Here is an 18,278-nt window from a genome sequence, read left to right as displayed (position 1 = left end):
GTGAAAGTGGTTACACATTTATAAATTCAAGACTTAATGACCAGAGTTATAGATACAATTTCAAAGGTTTAACAAGTACAGACGAAATGTGATGACCGCATTGTTATCCAAAATGGTAACGTCGAAATGTTTACCAACTCTCGCCAGCTATCGTGCTCTCGTATAAGTTATAACAAACTTGTTTGAATAATCGAAATTGGACAAGTGCAAATTATTTTAAAATTATTTCAATTATTATTTTTTTAGAACTGTTGTACTAACTGGCACTTTATTTCAAATATCCACCTTTTTATTTTAATTCTGAGTAAATTCGTTTAAAAATAATTGTGACTGTATTGTTAAATGACGAATAACATTAACTTAAATACTATATCAGACGTAAACAAAAAATGTAACTCTGTACCAACAAATTACCGTTATTACTTTGCTCATACATTTATTTACTCAGGTTTCCTTGACCTTAACAAAATTATTTCATAAAATATTTTCTGCAAATAAAATGCACGTAACCTTAACGTTTGCCATAGAATTTCCATAGAGAGATAAACCTTTTCATTATTTTCAATGCAGCGTTACAACATATTTAATAACTCATAAGAAATCTACGTAGGTATTATATTATGTAGATTGCTCTGTTTTATAAGAACGTTATGAAACAAAACGAAATCAATTAGCACTCCAGACTATAGCATCTGTACGCTTCACATGTAGTTTTTGAATCTTAAAGTAGGTATAAAACTTCTTTGTATAAGCAAATAATATTGAAATTAAGATTTACTATGTTAAACAAGCAATTTGCAACGTTTCGTTTTTGTCCAGAATAGACAATAATACTCATTTGTATGCATCGTGTCTTTGCAATGTTTTACATACAAAAAGATCACGTTTAGAACACCTAAAAATCATATTAATTATAATTCACGTCATCACGAAGTATTTAACATATGTTCTGTTTTGGAGTTCTTTTGTAACAGAGACTAACAAAAACACAAATGCAAGCCATTCATATAATATGTTAATATTACTATGTGCATTAGATATGTATGCAATCTGTATACATATCTAGTGTACATAGTATTTAATTATAATTTACATTAATTAAATGTTTTTTAACATCTATATAGCTTCAAAATGATGTACGTATGTAGAAAACAAATATATATTTTTTTGTTATATGTAGGTAATATTATATGATAACTATGTAATACAAATAAATAAAAGTAATCAAACCCTTCATAAGGTAACGGAACCCTTAAAGACTCACCTAATTTTAAAATCTTCCTATAATTATTTCATGCAAAATATCAAGGAAAACCTTTGATTAAACTGCAATATATCACTTCATATTATAAAATGTAATATTAACAGATCGTATAAAAATGTAGTATGTTTTTGCACTACAACACAAAAAATAAAAGAAACATGTATGGTAGAACTTATTAGCTACCAGATTTTCTTCGCTCACATTACTTTACTACATGATTATATATATATTTAAACGTTTTTAAGTTTTAATCACTTTCGATTGAATGACCCACTTGCACCTTTTGTTACACCATACATGATTACAACAAAAAATAATGTGTCATTGTAAAATGTTAATTTTTTTATTCTGACAGAACTAATATTTATTCAAATGTTTTAAAGTGTGTAATTATGTTAAACAATTGTGATTAAACAAAATACTAATCAATAAACACGTTATTTATACACACACTTTACTGTTAATTACTTAGAATATAATAATTTAAATAAGTTTAACTGACATCGTTTTTGAATTAGGAAACTCAGTAACATATTGTTATTGCGAAAGCTGCATTTTATCCAAAAAGGTTGAAAAGGGAAATCTAGTCCTTTCCTGAAAATTAATACAAAAATATAATATTATTTTTCACTAGATTTTAATTCTTTCTATTGTATTACCCAGAAGCATTGTTTTAAAAATGTATTGAAATAGTACCTACTATTTCAATACATTTTTTCTTTCTCGGAAAGATAAAATATGACCAAATACCCATTTCCTTTATTTATCAAAGTATTTTTTCTGAACCTCGTTATATTTTTACTCTTTATAATTCATTTTAGATTATGGTTATGGGGCAAAATATTTATGTATTTCGTTTTTATAAATTTTACTCCCTTGTTGACTGTATTTTTTTTTCACAATAGAAATTTTCTCTGTAAGCAATTATCATGCACCCATGAAACAAAATTTTCTGAGAGCGTAAACAGTAGTTATAATCACGTGGATTTAAACTCCATTCACTAAACTGCACATTTATCTTGTTTAGAGCAAACTTAGGTAATTCATAAAACACGTAGCACGCTGTCCAAATTATTGGAAAACACCTTAGTTTGATTTAATGGGTTGCCATTTAGCAACAACGAGGATTGTGTGCTTAGCATTCAAGTGGTGAGATTAGAAGTTTTAGCCACTGAAAATAACCCATCAAGGATTCAAATCCACTTATAGTGTAGTAGTTGCAATCCTTGGGCCTTATTGAAATCCTTTGTACTAGTTGTATTAATGGGCTCTTTAAAACAACTGATACGAAGGAATAAGCGGTTCATATTTAATTGTTGTGGATAATAACGTAATTACATATAACATACGACATCCGTTCGTCTGCTAAATGGAAGTAGCTCTTTGTATCCGAGTATTATAAAATAATGAATATTATAATACGAACATTATAAATGCGAAAATTTTAAATTTCTAGATGTAAGACGTTTGTTAGAAGTAAACACGGAAACAGCAAAAGGGATTAGTATACAATTTAGCACACCGCACACAGATAGGCCATATATTGGCTTAACATATTAGCTACTGTTTATCCCGTAAAAATATATAGTGTATAGTAGCAAATTCACTGTTCATTCTTGGTAAGTCTTTCAAATGGGTAGTGCCGATAACAACAGCACTCAATAAATTAGAAACTTTAGAAATAATATTAATGTAGTTCTTATTAAATAGTCTCCCACGTTTGCGTTCAGCAACATATTACTTATATATAAAAATGTAGGGGACATTTATCTTTCTTGGAACATGACATTATTCTGAGCTACATAAACAATTAACAATACCGATACCAGTTATTTAAGATAGTACGTTAATGCATATTAAAGTATAACCTTATGCTCGCAGTCAGGTTGACGAAGAATTGTTTCGAATAATAAAGCACGTATGAGTAACAGTAAAGTTAAAAATCACAACATATGCCTTTGATTTGGGATAGTGTAACAGTACTAATATCATATTATCATGATTCACATATAAATGAAAAAGGAAGATAAGTTTGCGTTATAAATAAATACTTAGTTACTACGTAAGGCCAAATCAATTATACCAATTGCAAAAAAATGATTCTCACTTCCTCATTGTTGATAGATTTAATGTCCATACTAAATTATTTTTTCATTTTTGAATTGTAATTTATTAAAAATGCAATATTTTATTCAAATAAAACTACTTTTCGTTTTTTTCGCGTTGAATTTATTTCATTTATCCCGACGTTAGGATACGCCTTCGCAATAATTTCCACTGCTGAAAATGAACATTAAACCCACAACTCACGATTTTCAGCCGTTCACATTTTTTTTTAATATTAAAGACAGAAATTATAACTTAAGAATTGTAATTTTGAAACGAAAAATTAATTACAGTACACTTTTATCCTTCAATGTTTGTTGCAAAAATATTGAATAGAACTTAAAATCGAGAAACTGACAACAATATAACCCTACACTACAATCGCGTAAGTACAATGTACATAACATCTGAGCATCGCCAATATTAACACTGATAAAATGTACTTACCATTAATACGAATTTTTAACATAACCTAGCTGTACTCCAAAATTAAAACCTCGCTACTAAAAGCCAAACTAAAATTGGTCTTGTATAAATGTGTTTTTTACATGTACAATGTAAATATTGATATAAAATGTACTATAAACGACCTAAACATTTTACCTATTTAAAAATTTAGATTTAGATTCAAGTACGTTAAAAACTTTGTGTTAGAATAAATGATAAGATGCAGCGGTTCATAAAGAGAATATACGATTCCGGGCACCTAAGATGGATTAGACATCCGATCGTAATGCTTCAGGGCCTCTGCTAACTATGGTATGGTGTACATATGGGATTTACGCGACTGATTTTTCATTCTTAAATTTTTATACACTATTTTACGACGCATGTTAGATCATGTCTGAAAAGGGCTTCATCGATAATTATCTGTTATACATATTAGTTTGCGGATTTTTTATTGGCGTAGGGCAGCTATACTCTAAGTGTGTTCCGCGGAACCCTAGGGTTCCGTGATACCTCTGTCGGGGTTCCGCAAGAATTTAGAAAAAAAAAATCAAAACACCTCTCTCAATAATAATTAGTAACTGTGACATTGTACTTTTATTATGCTGATTAATAAAAAATACACTTATAAAAACAGTTGTTTTATTGTAGGGTTCCATCAAGTATTTTGCTTCCCAAAAGGGTTCCGTCATTTAAAAAGTTTGAGAACCACTGGCGTAGGGGATTTAGAACTTTTTACAGGTGCTCTACCACAAAATGCAGAACAATACTACTTACGTTTATAATACGGATGCGAAAGTAGATTGATTTCTTATGTTTTCGAGAATGTTTGACGGAAAAAATCGTAAAATAATTTTATTTCAATGTTCCCCGTGACCGTGAAGGCTACATGATGACTTTGAAACGTCGGCAGTAAAATTAAACAATTAATTTAATGCGTTTTTTTTATTATAATGTTTACTTATGTTTACGAATATTAGATATTTAAATAAAACTATTTTGCGGATGCTATCGCGGTATTTATATCATAATTTTCTCCTGACGTTTCGGAGACTGCAACTTTCGTGGTCACGTGGCGGACTAAGGTGTTGGTCATTCGAAAATGTATCAATCATAATAATATATTATGAAAAATAAAATACAAAAATTACACGAAAATACATAATCACAAGCATTGTTTTCCTCTATATACTCTAAGATCTTGTAATAAGCTATAGCAGACAAATTTCGCTTAATAATTGGTTGGAATTTACCCATATTTAAGGACTTGATCTCAGTGGAAATTTTGTTATAAAAGTGTATACAGTACCCCTTAAAAGATTTGCTGATCTGTTGGACTCTAGTTTTGTGATTAATTAGATTATTTATTATATAACCGTCGACGCGGTTTAAAAATCCAATTTAGTTGTATAATTTGATATCCATAATCAATATTAATTAATCCTATGAATAAAATTAAACTAAATTGAAACTTAGTAAGAAAATAATCTTATATCCAGGTTAAGATTAAACAAGTACCTATTGTTGATTTCATTACTTGATAGATTGTTATTATAAGGTTGATGATATTATGATTGTATTCAAAGTTGATTTGTTACGCACTGACACTGTTAATAAAATATCCAGCATAAATTACACTAGTTTACAAGGTTTTCATCTTCCCAAATGAAATTGTTTCTTTTTTAAAGGATGAGATGCCCCGATATAAAAAAATAAAAATCCAACACATTTTTTAAATAAATTTTATCATTTCTTACTTGTGAGAAATAATGATACAAAAATGGACTACTCTGCTTTAAAAATGGACTATTTTGCTTATGTTTTTGTTATCTGTAAAACACTTAAACATTTTAAGCGACTTCAAAAAAGCAGAAGGTTATCAATTCGATGTGTATTTTTTTATTAATGTTTGTTACATATGAACTCGGTAATTTCTGAACCGATTTGGAAAATTATTTTTTCAAACGAAAGAATATACCTCCAGATTGTTTCCATAGATGTTTTTTCAAAATAGCTTCAGTAATTTAGTTTAAAAACTAATGCGGTGGTACCTACCCAGAAGGACCCTAATATATGAGAAACCACCAGTTTGTGACGTCGACGTTTATTTTAATTCAAACCATTGTTTCATATGTAACTTAATTAAATATTACATTTAGTTTTTTGCGTTTGGAAATATGACCGATCTGGTATTTTGGGCAAAGCAATGTATTAACTTTATATTGAAGAATTTTTCGTTGTTTGCAATTGTAAAACAAAAAAATGATTAGTTATTTTGTATGATGACTCTACAATTAGGTGTATATATCTATTAAATAATAATATATTATTACTTAAAATAGGTATTATAAGGTAACACTCAATCACTAGCAATTGTTTTATTTGTCTACTTTAAATGAATAAATAATATATTTAAAGCAGTAACTACTATTCTGACTATGCATTGCTTTTAAAAAATGTGCAATGAGATTGAAATTATCACTGATAACAATGCAATGCAATAGATATTGTAATATTTAAATAATTATCTACTAAAACAATAATCATAATATTCTTTTGTTGAAACAAATTTCATTTCCGTATTTAATAACTATGTTTAAAGTAACTGACAAACAATAACGTGAAAAAAAAAACATTTAAAATTGTCCGTAAATGTAATGTATACCTATTATAAGCCTGTTTGCTCTTTATTAGGCCACTAGCCAAAATCTAGACATGTTTTTGTAGTAATGTGCAAAGTACTTTTAAAGATTTGAAAATAATAATGAATAAGTATAATCGTTATGACATACTGTATAACATGACATAGCATCACGCCTTTTTCATTTTTTAAGGGTAGGCAGAAGTGTCATAAAACCCATATTTCGACAGATTTGTCAGGCCCATGTAGTAGGTTACGAGATGATTATCATTTATCGGGCACAATTTTATTATAGACTATGAGCTGACACTGAAGAGAAACCCCAACATAACTTTAACCGACTCGGAAATAGAATCCGAAACCTCAGCACGGTGGTCGCACAGTAATACAACTACGCCGCCGACGCAGGTATACATGAAGAATATATAAAATTTATATTATGTAAGCATCACTTGAAAACAGAGTACATAATATGTAGATACTGCATTCATTTACTAATGATGTTTTACGTTGACAAATTGCTTATTACATCGGGTGGGTTAAGTATTTAACTTATTCCAAAATTTTACTATTGGTCAAGATAGTCGACTAATGTGCTTGCCGAAAAATAATGTATATTTAAATATTATTAACAATAAGAAATAAAGCAATTCTTTTATTTCTAAAAGCCTTCGATCGCCACTTTAAAATTATTTTTATGTTAAAGACATTTTGGTAGAAACGAAACACACAACACTCGGTACGTTTAAAATAACTGTATGTACTGATGTCGTCTCAGAGTTCACATCCTTTTCATTAAACACAATAGACTACGTCACCGTAGCAACAGATTTCAATGAATTGAATAATTTAAGTCCCTAATATCTAATGTAGGCACGTAAAAATACAGGCCACTACATCTATTATAAACATTGTTACGTATTATAAATAAAACGATGGAATATGATTTGTGTTTAGAAAAGCAGATTGAAATACCTACTTAATATTACAGCATACACCTAACTTTTACAGGCTAAGGTAAGTAATGTAAACAATGAGACCCACAAGCAAGAAGCAATACCAATATTCTAACATTATTTATAATACTATATATATAAAGAACAACGTAGTTAAAATAGATACCAAAATAAATAACTTATAAATAAATATCACAAAAGATCCACTGAATTAACTTACATAAATAAAATTTGCTTTGCGTGAAAAATAAAATTTCCAATTTAATTTAACATCACAATGCGATGCGTCAGTTTACAGTCCAGGGCTATAAATCCGCACTCAACATAAACATTTTAATCGAATGTATCATAAAATCACATTATCGCAAAACATTCCGCCAAATGTTTGCGTCAGAATATTTTCCCGCGTTTCTGTTTCCGCCGCGCATGCGCTCTCAACTTTTTAACTTGCACATTGGGCGACGACTTAACGCAAACTGCCTAGCAGACCACAATAATCGCGCAATCTGTATTTCCCTGTTACGCTTCATGATTTTATTTACAGATGTGACAGATTCCATACTTCATTTAAAAACATAATATTATATTGACTTAACAACTTTGAAATGTAGTAATTATTACGTTGCATTTGGTTCAGGTTGGTATAGCTTAGTCTGGATTGGCAGAATTCACATACCTTCGAAATGATAACCTTACAGTAAGAATTCTTAAGTAAGTACGTAGGTTTCCTCACGATGTTTTCATTTATCGTTAAACTGAACGATAATAATTCATAAACAATACACATATACCTTCGGAAAGTCAGAGGTGTGTGCCTGGGATTTTCATCCTGCGGACCAACATTTTGGCAGTAGGTTCCGTTCCCAAGTAGGCTGTCATGCACAATCCCTTACATGTTAAGTGGCAAAAAATTACATTAATTTAATTATATTCCTACATACTTAATTTATTATGACGATAGAGCATATTCAACATTGTAACAATAATTTTGTTTACATTCTAACAATGTGTAGATATTTAATTCACATCATATTTTTCGCTGCAATATTATATGTTTTTCCGTCAGTTTATTCCATTTGCTTAATAAATTAAACAGTAATCGATCAAGGTACGAGTTTTTCAATCATTTCACGTTTCTTATGTGTTGCAATTCATTTATTTCGCGGTCAAATCACTTTTGTAATCATTGTCGCGTTTTTTTGTTAGACGGAGTTTGTACAAAAAGTTGTTCAAAGTACTTCAATTACTAATAGTCTATTTATAGAGAGAAAACGATAAATGAATTAACGATTCCTATAATTTACCTCATGTAACAATATTAGGTACTTATATATTTCTTTTTAATGTGCAATGCCCAACATAGGTCCGTGACCAATGAATACAAATATTTTATTAAAACCTCACAGTAGTCATTTCGAAAGAATTATTTAATACCAAATAGGTATTCAATGTTTAACATCCAAATAAGATCTATATAAACACATGGAATCTAGATTAGCATTAAACAGGATATGTTTCACTAAATAACGCCCTGGGATTTTGCGAAGGTCAGTGATGCTATATTATGCTTAAATAAATATTTATCGGACCGTAAATCTACGACATAATTCCACGAAATATCTATATTAGAATGTAATAAAAGAAGTACTAATTACTTAAGATATTGAATGTTTTCTTATTACTGATGTGTATATGCATATATATACATATATATTGCTTTGCCGTCGGTTTCGCCCACGCCAGTGCCTATTTTGTGGCGTATTGCAGTGTATTTTATAGAGATGTCAAGATTACACTCAAGAACACTTCTATTTACAGAGATTAAAGGAAATTAGGTACTAAAAACCATTACTTTCAAATAAAAGTTGTGTCAGAATTCATTCAATCGTTAGATTCATTCAGCCGTCGTGAAATAAACAGTGACAAAATTGTTTTTGTTTTAGTGATGTATAAGACAAATTCTTTGTATTTGAGATATCAGATAACTAGCATATCTTTAAATATATAAGCGGTGATAGCCTAGTTGGTTATGAAAGGACTGCCAAGACGAATGTCTGTAGGTTCAACACCCATGGGCACACACCTCTGACTTTTCTAAAATGATGTGTGTATTCTTTGTGAATTATTGCTTGTTTCAACGGTGAAGAAAAACATCGCGAGGAAACCTGCATACCTAAAAAAATCTTTATATGAATTTTGAGGGTGTGTGAAGTCTAACAATCCACACCAGGCCAGCGTGGTGGACTAAGACCTAGTTCCGCTAAGTAGTAGAAGAGGCCCATGTTCATTAGTGGGACAAATATAATACAAGGATATTATTATTATTATTTATTACTTAAGTATATATTTAAATTTTGCATTAGTTATTGCCTCACTCAATACTACTTTTTGGACCGCAGAACAAAATGAAAAGACTCGCCAGAGACATACCAAGCTATATAAATTATAAATTACCCACACATACTTTTGAAGATATCAGAGAAAATTTTATGATTATTGAAATAATAATGGTGTGGATCTGCCAATTAATTTATTTAGATGTGGGCTGTTCCCTTTGAATTTATCTCTGTATCCTTAAATTACGGATTAAGGAATATTAATTAGAAGAAAAAAGGAAAAATTAATTAAGCAATCCATCCACTGTATCACGTATCGTTTGTGAAAAAAATAAATTAAATATTCACTACACGTTTACATTAGTAATTTAAATAACTCAGTATGTAATTATGTAATTACAATATTCCATCAATATTTGTTTATTTTAAACAATACAACACGATGCATTGAATAACGAAATGCAAGAGAAACCAAAATGGTTTTTTAAATGTTCTATATAAATATAGAGATTCGCCATTAAACACTTTCACACAACGGATGGAGCTATCACTTCATTACATCTTTACAATCCACGATACCCTGCTTACAAATGTGAACGTGGTCACAGTACAAAAGCAATTAAAACCCTCAGAATAATAACTAAAGCAGTTCAAACTAATATTGCTATAGCACAAATGCCATAGTGGTAACTCGCTGAAGCGTACTACTAATATTTTTAATAATATTGGACATAGCGATTCTCGTACTGTTCGTTCCTGCGTTATGTTTGAATACAAATAATTCTAGAGTCGAAGGTTTATCATAGGATTAATTAATGGCAAATCATTAATTTAACAAAAGGTGTATAAATATGCATAGAGCCTTATCATCAGATGAACGCATTACAGTAAGTGATCGCCACCATGAACATAATGCAACATAATACTCAGTTATAAGCACCGTCTCTCCCCTCCATTAAGGGATTTTTAGGTGCGATGCCGATACTTAAGAAAACCGAATGAGGATTGAAAAGAGGAAAGGACTTTCTCGGACCTCTGATAATCTCACTTACTCTCAAGCTGCCACTTCCCGTTGGTATTAGGTAAAATCGCAGTGTGATGCGCCAGATGTATATAAGACGACAGAAATACATAAAGCAAATAAAGTATTTAAGGCTATTGAAGGACCTACATTTTTTTTGCGTTAGTAGACAAACGACCATGCGGCCTGCCTAGTAATAAGCATCATAAGCCTCCCATGGACTAAAGGAATGCCAGAGGCACAGCCAAACCGTCGCCTACCAGGACTACGTAAGGTAATCCAGTAGAAGTACATAAGGCGATCAAAACACCTAACCCATGTCTGCTTAAAGAACAGAAGGTGCACACGAACACCAAAACGCGTTATAAAATTAATTCTGTCATCAAACAGAAAATAATTCCGACATTTCTTTTACTTTTAATTATTACTTATAACCAAGTCATGTCACCCAGTTAATTATTTGTAAAAATAGTTTATGTATAGCCATGCAAAATCTGCGATTTTTTTGTATGGATAAGAAACTTCCTAATAGAAAGTTACTTAATCGCTGATTTAACATCATTATTTTTTTAAAAAGTCAATTTATTGTATCCTCGTGTATATGGTGAACAGAAACTAAAGGATACAGTCGCCAAATTGTAGCAATATTATATCAAGTATAATTGGCAGGAAGCACGTCTTTTGTGAGACTCCGTGCGCGTTGTATCATATTATCATGTGGAACGTTAGCTACATGCACTGGTTAGTGGATAACCACTGAAGGCAAGTAAGTAAGTCAAGGAGTAAGAAATTTGATTACTGTTTTATTCATTTTTATAGTAGAAAATAATATTAAACCATTTTATAATTACGCAACAGTTCTTATAATTCACACAAATCTGGTGTGTATTGCCACGACTTCTTAATTACGATAATGAAAATTAAATTTTCCTAGCACATTTTAATTGACGCGTTTAAAGAACACTTATTCTTAGTACTTAAGGTTTGCGCTCAATTATATCTTTGAATTATGTCGTTTTTTAATTAAATGAATATTTAATTATGGCTATATAGAAACTAATCTACAGCATGAAATAGAGATTAGACACGGTGCTCTCACAGATCTCTTTTTTTTATTACTGAATGTGTCTCCTCAACCAACGATACCCTCACCTGAGCTCGCCAAGACTGACCATTAACTGTACCAACAACACTCCCAATTTCGAAGTGTCTAGCTCGTGTAGAGCGCAGCTCTAACCGCGTAGTGAAGTGTATTTGTCATCCTCATAAAATAAAATTTATTTGTATAAAGTACAACACAAACGAATTAAAAATGACATTCGTAGGTATAAAATTGTCTATTTGCCTTACCTTTATAATCAGTCAGGTTATAAATTGTTTGACAATTTTTTTTAAAAGAGATTTGTCCTAAAATTTAATTTAAAGTACTTAAAAGTAAATTGCGCAAAATAAGATTTTAAGAGCTTTCCTAAGATCTGATTTAAATTAAAAGTACGCATTGTATTGTTGGAAATCTTATCTTATTATATACGTAAGTACTAAAATAAAAATTTGTATTGTCTAAATTTCTTTTGTTTTATTTTAGTTTTTGTTTTAGTTAAAACAAAAGTAATCATCATCAAAAAAGCACTTAATTAAGATTACAAAAATGTAACTATTAATCCAATTACAAATTACATCATGTAACCTTTAATAGAACTTTTGCGATTACTTTTCCCAATAATTTCCCATTTATTGAATTACCTCTGAGTGTTTGGTATCTAATAAATTAAAATCTACGAAACGGACATCAATGACGCAATAAGGCGATATGTAGACAGTCTGTGCACATAGCGAGTACCCAAGGGAAAATCCCCAACACGTCTGACAAAAAACGCAACTTGACGTAAAAATTATTATACCATCGCGTGAATCTATTATCCTCGTAATTGTGTGTTTATTTATAGACACGTGCTAACATCATACCTACAATATTAGTTTTTTTTTTTTATTGTAACAAAATTTGATGGATAGTCACAGTTTGTAACGTAAACAAATACGTAGTTCCCCGTGATGATTCGAGCGAGGATCCTCCATGAAAAATATTTCGGGATATAGTTATTAATATATTTGGAAGTAAAATCATACATTTACTCGACCTTTTCGCTCGTGATTCATTTAGATAGTGCTTTCAAGATATAAAATTCGCGCAATTCATTGTGCACTTTTCGAGAATAAAAATAGTACCTATAATGCCGGTTGCATACCAAAAAATAAGCTAAGCTAGTTTAGTTTAGCTCGTATGGCTGAGAAAAATGCATATAAAATATAGTTTAATTTACATTGATTGCGGTCTACACAATTATGAAACATATTTTAGCTATTCACATTAAGTTTAACTAACTTAGGGTTAGTTTTCGGTCTGCAAACAGCCCGATAATATCTTAATCCAAGAATTGCTCTCTATGAGCCAAATTTTACCTTATTTCAACTGTTTATGTTAATTTACAAAATTTCAAATTTGTCTATTATAGGTACTGCAAATTCAGTACGATGCTTTGTTATAAACATTCCGTGCGTCTTTTAATCTGCAACGTAGTTTGCTTTTATTTGCAGTTTTCCTTATTTCCCCCGTGGTGGAGCAAGGGCTGAATGAAAGAGAGGTTAGAGCGCATAGCCGTTCGGAATCCGCAATGAGGTGAACAATGGATCATCCGGATATTGCCTGTCAACCGAGCTACCTACACGAGAACCACTAAACGATACTAGGTCAGCCGCTGGACCGCGGCAAATGTTTCCATTAAAGATTAACGCAAAACAACATATCACCGTCTTTATGTAATATTTTACTTACCTCGTGATTTTTAATACTAATACAAGCCCAATATTGTGTAATAGACATACTACTAGGCGCGAGCCTCTATGCTTCTGTATAAGGTATGTAGGTTTTCTCGGGAACTCACCATCTTCTCTTGTGGTTTTTACCATAAAACAATTAAATAAACGACATTTCTTTTTGTGTTAATTTCAGTTCGAGATAATATCTGAACCGTACCTATCTTAATTGGTACCTATTTAGAGTTAGCAAAAGTTTAGAATCGTATTCATAGTACGAATTAAGATGCCGCAACATTTTGCAACCACTTTATAGTTGGTCCCGGCACTAAACGTACTTTCTTTTAATTGAATTTCAATTTATAGTTTACTACAATCTTTCTTTTAATATTCCAGTGTTATTTCCATATTTTAGATTAAACAAAATTAATTTATAGTGATTTTAAACATAGTACCATTTTTTTATGTTTCTTTGAATGACTAGACGAGCTTGCCGTTTGCCTGATGGTAAGCGATTCGACCGCCCATAAACAGTAGAAACACTATCCAACATCTTGAATTATAAAGTATTGTTTGATGTGCCACTGGCCTCGCCATCCTGAGACATGAGATGTTAAGTCTTATTATGTCCAGTAGTTACACTGGCTACAATGTCCTTCTAACCGGAACATAACAGTGACTACACACTCCTGCTTGACGGCAGTGATAGACATTGCGGTGGTACCTACCCAAGCGGACTCTCACATATGAGAGACCTACCACCAGTATGTAACTGCTGATAAGTTAATCAAAATATATAGTTAATTTTAAATTGCGATAGACATTATTATGTTATTCACGATTTACAATAACATAGGTTATTGTAATAAATCATTAAATATCGTACACGCGTAAATGTACGAAGTGATACGAATCAGTATCGAGACGTTACAGCGACTGACGTTAATAAATGGTCCACGTCGAGGACAATCCTAGGGGAAAGGGTCATCTGAAACGCTTCGAGAATTCACAATGGACGACCTCTAATATTTATTATTTATTAGGCTATAGTTACGTAACGTTGAAGGCGATAACTGGTCCAAATGATTTTCATAAAATATGTTGAAGTTTAAATATTGTGATAACGTATTATTACCTACATATTACATTTATTTATTTATCTATTTACGTTTGCTTTAATTTTTTTTGCCGTTAAAAATGTGCCATAAAGGTGTCTGATTGCAACTTTGAAGTCACGTAATTCTTTTATGCATTTAACGTTTAAAACAACATTCATCAAGATGTCCACATTACGAACGCACTTTTTATCTCTGGAGAACCCTCCAAAGGGCTAGGTTTCATCTTTTATGTCTATGTTGCAGAACGACCATATGGATGGGACATTCCAAATAATAAATAACTATTACTACTAATAATCGACTGTTCATGAGATCGGCACGTCAGAATTTATATCAGAAACCTATTATTATAACTCAAAAACTAAGAAAACTAACGTAACGACCGCCCACCAGACAGTGCATGCTAACCCCCCGATTTAACTAAGACTTTAACGGAACAACCCCTTAACTTTAAGTACCTACATAACAACTCTTCTACTAACATAATATTGCCTTCACAGTGGACAACTCGAGATTACTTCTCGTCAAATAGTGGACGCATTTTATGCAAAACATCACTTTAAAATAATTTAATTTCCTTCCTCTTTTTATGTACAACTATTATTTCTAAGTACCTACCCGACTTTAGTTTCTATGATACTGTCAACAAAGATCATCAATAGAATAGCTTATATCACGTCATGCAGATATTTCAACACAATACGAAGCAGAATAATATTATATTTTTTTAAGAAATAAGAGTCGTTTTACATCAAATCTCCAACTCATTATAACATGCTCACTTTAGCGTTCCTTACATAAGCCTTTCATCTTTAAGATGTAAAATAATGATGTGCGTAACAACGTATTCATCCTTAAACATCATTATGTTAAAAAAAAATCTATTGTGCCTAACAAGCTTTCAGTTTTAAAAATTACATTGACGATACAATATTATTTTAGGCAATTCCTTTAATTTTATTTTGGCATTTTAGCCGGATTAATTTGATAAAATTTTGAAAAACATTCATATTTCATAAAAACGACGGTGCCTATGTGCCACCAAATGCATTATTAGACAACTTATTCGAAATGGAAATTGACCCTTTTTAATAAGTAGGTAAATAAATAAAAGTTTCTTGTGGCGATAAAAATATAAAAGAGACAGCGTAGGTAACTAGAGGCCGCGTGTTCGATTCTCAAATAAAAACGATTAATGTAAGTGTAATGTATATGTTGTGTGCATCGGACATCCATTATTTTGACTCTCGGTATTCTTAAATCGAGTGTACGACTTAATTGTTAATACCTTAAAGATCTTAGTATGGATTCAGAAACGATTTGTCACAATCTCGTGGGTTCTTTTATGTATTTAGGTAGGTACGTAGCTTACCTATATCACAAAAAAAGTAATAATGAAGATATTTGTACATCCTATTATACCTTAGCAAGTGGATACTAAAGTTTATTTACTAGTTGGACTTGATGTCACACCATCACAAAAAAGTGACTGCCAACGTCTGCCTAAGCACCTGTGTGACGTCAATATTTTTGAATCCTTATTTACTAACTTCCTCGGTGGGTTATTAGTTGTATTACTCACAGTAGGGCTGCAGTGATGAGATCTCGGGTTCGATCCCCGGGTCGAGTAAATTGATATTGGGTTTTTCCACTGCGTATCAGCCCGGAGTATAGAATTTGTGCCCCTATCACATCATATGACGGAATATACACGGCAGAAAGTAAGTGCACCAGGTGCGCCTCTGCCTACCCCTTCAGAAATAAAAGCGCGGGTGTGTATGTATACTAACTTTACTATTAGGAGGATAGTTGTTTCCTAATACTTCCGTATAAGTAGATAGTAATTCGCTTTATATAAATAGAATCAAAACAGAATTGGTTAAACTCATTTCCTATTGTTCAATGAAGGCTGATGGTGTGACCGCGAATTATTATTGTAATCATGAAATTACCAGTACATGCAATAAACATTACTGCATAGACAAAAATTAATCAACCGCGAATCGTAACACAATAGAAAACAGACAATAGTAGGGTACGGTGGGTGCCATTTTGCTGTGGCGTACCATTCTATTTTCAATTATATTAGTAAATAAATTATATTCGCTGTAACTATTATTATTATAAACACAAAAGATAAGTGTAAATAACAGATTTGTCTAAAAGTTTATTCCCAAGTTCCATCTGCAACAGCAAAACAATGTGCGTGAACATTTAACGTTGAAGGGTTTACAGTTAATTTTTGGTTTACCTACTGCAAATCCGCACGAACTAATTTTGAGATCAATAGCATTAATTGAATGTATAAACAATCCTCTGAGTACTGACCCATTATTAGTCCAAACAGACCGTTTATGCAACAGCGGGTTGTGGGTCAAATATCAAATTATGGTTTGTCCACGATTCAAACTCTTGGAACATTGCCTAAAATTTTATGCTTGAATGGTTTGAGGCTATTTGGCGGAGTGATAAGACATTGTGACTATAAAAGTCTCTTACCTGGCTGGGATTTTCACAAGAATAATATCCAAACACTTTCGAAGGGATCCGTAGGCTTTACTTCGGCTTTACTTTACTATTGGTCACGCGTTCTGGAGTCCCCACATTAAACAGGTAATGCATTTTAGTTACCAATAAAAAAATAATGGATACGAAATTTTAATTAATTTCCGTTTTTACAAAGCTACGCGCAATATGTTTGACAAGTCAAAATATAAACTAAATTCTGGTTAGGTTTATTTTATTTCAAACTTTGCTTTATTTTCCCAACGACCAAACACCAGATTTTCACTCACTTCAGAAATGGGGATAAATATTTATCCTTAAAGATTTATTATACAAAATAAATCTCATTTCTATAAGAAATATCCCGGTAGTTAAATACTCTTAAATCACAATTTAAAAAGTTAATTGAGGAAAACAGTTTTACACAAAGCGATAGCAATATTTAGTGACAGGGCCAAGGTAAAACTACCGGTAATGCAGATTGTAGTTGCAATAACTAGTTGAATAAAAAGAGAATCGCAATTAAAGTTGTTTCGCACAATCGTTTCCCTTAACTTTTTGCGCAATTCTTAAAAGCAAGCAAGACAAAAACATAACACGTCTCCGTAATCGTATCTAAAATTATCTTTAGTATAAGAATTATAGGTTTGATATTATTTAGGTACAATAAGTTTCTACAATCCAAGTTCATATTCTGGGGAGCAACAGCACACAAGCCCCTAGCCAAGCCTAACCCTCTCTCTAGAGGCGTCAAAGTGTAATCATTCTCGCAGAGTACATTCTACATCTAAATAAATTGTCTACTTATAATCTACGATAAATTCTATCATAGGTTTATTCTTAATAAGTATAAACCTATGATGATAGATTAATCATAAAAGATATCTAAGGTCCTGTCGGATGTACATGTATTGTAAGGAGTCATCGCTGGCATCTCATCCGTAGCCTGTCAGCACAAAATGTCAATAAAACTTGATAACGCAAAGGTTGTTGCAACTTCTTTGTATAAGGAAGGAAACGGAGACCCACATATAGAGCATTTTTAAAATTTGTTACGCATATTAAATGCG

At 31.4% G+C, this 18,278-nt stretch overlaps 1 protein-coding gene across 2 annotated transcripts in view; it reads right to left on the bottom strand.

Moving 5' to 3' along the window:
• Positions 1–17,226, bottom strand: part of LOC115446331 (sodium-independent sulfate anion transporter-like) — a 53,893-nt gene extending 36,667 nt beyond the window's left edge. Inside the window, exon 1 of one of the 2 annotated variants that reach the window (XM_030172943.2) lies at positions 17,203–17,226. The gene's annotated coding sequence lies outside the window, so the exon portion shown is untranslated. Of the gene's footprint in view, positions 1–7,634; positions 7,907–17,202 lie in introns of those variants that run through there. The other variant, XM_030172942.2, reaches the window with a different exon arrangement.
• Between the last annotated feature and the right edge of the window lie 1,052 nt (positions 17,227–18,278).

The sequence above is a fragment of the Manduca sexta genome, chromosome 12 (genome assembly GCF_014839805.1).
Source record: "Manduca sexta isolate Smith_Timp_Sample1 chromosome 12, JHU_Msex_v1.0, whole genome shotgun sequence".
Lineage (NCBI taxonomy): Eukaryota > Metazoa > Arthropoda > Insecta > Lepidoptera > Sphingidae > Manduca > Manduca sexta.
The sequence above is the reverse complement of the archived record's forward strand: the minus strand, read 5'-3'. Positions and strand labels throughout refer to the sequence as shown.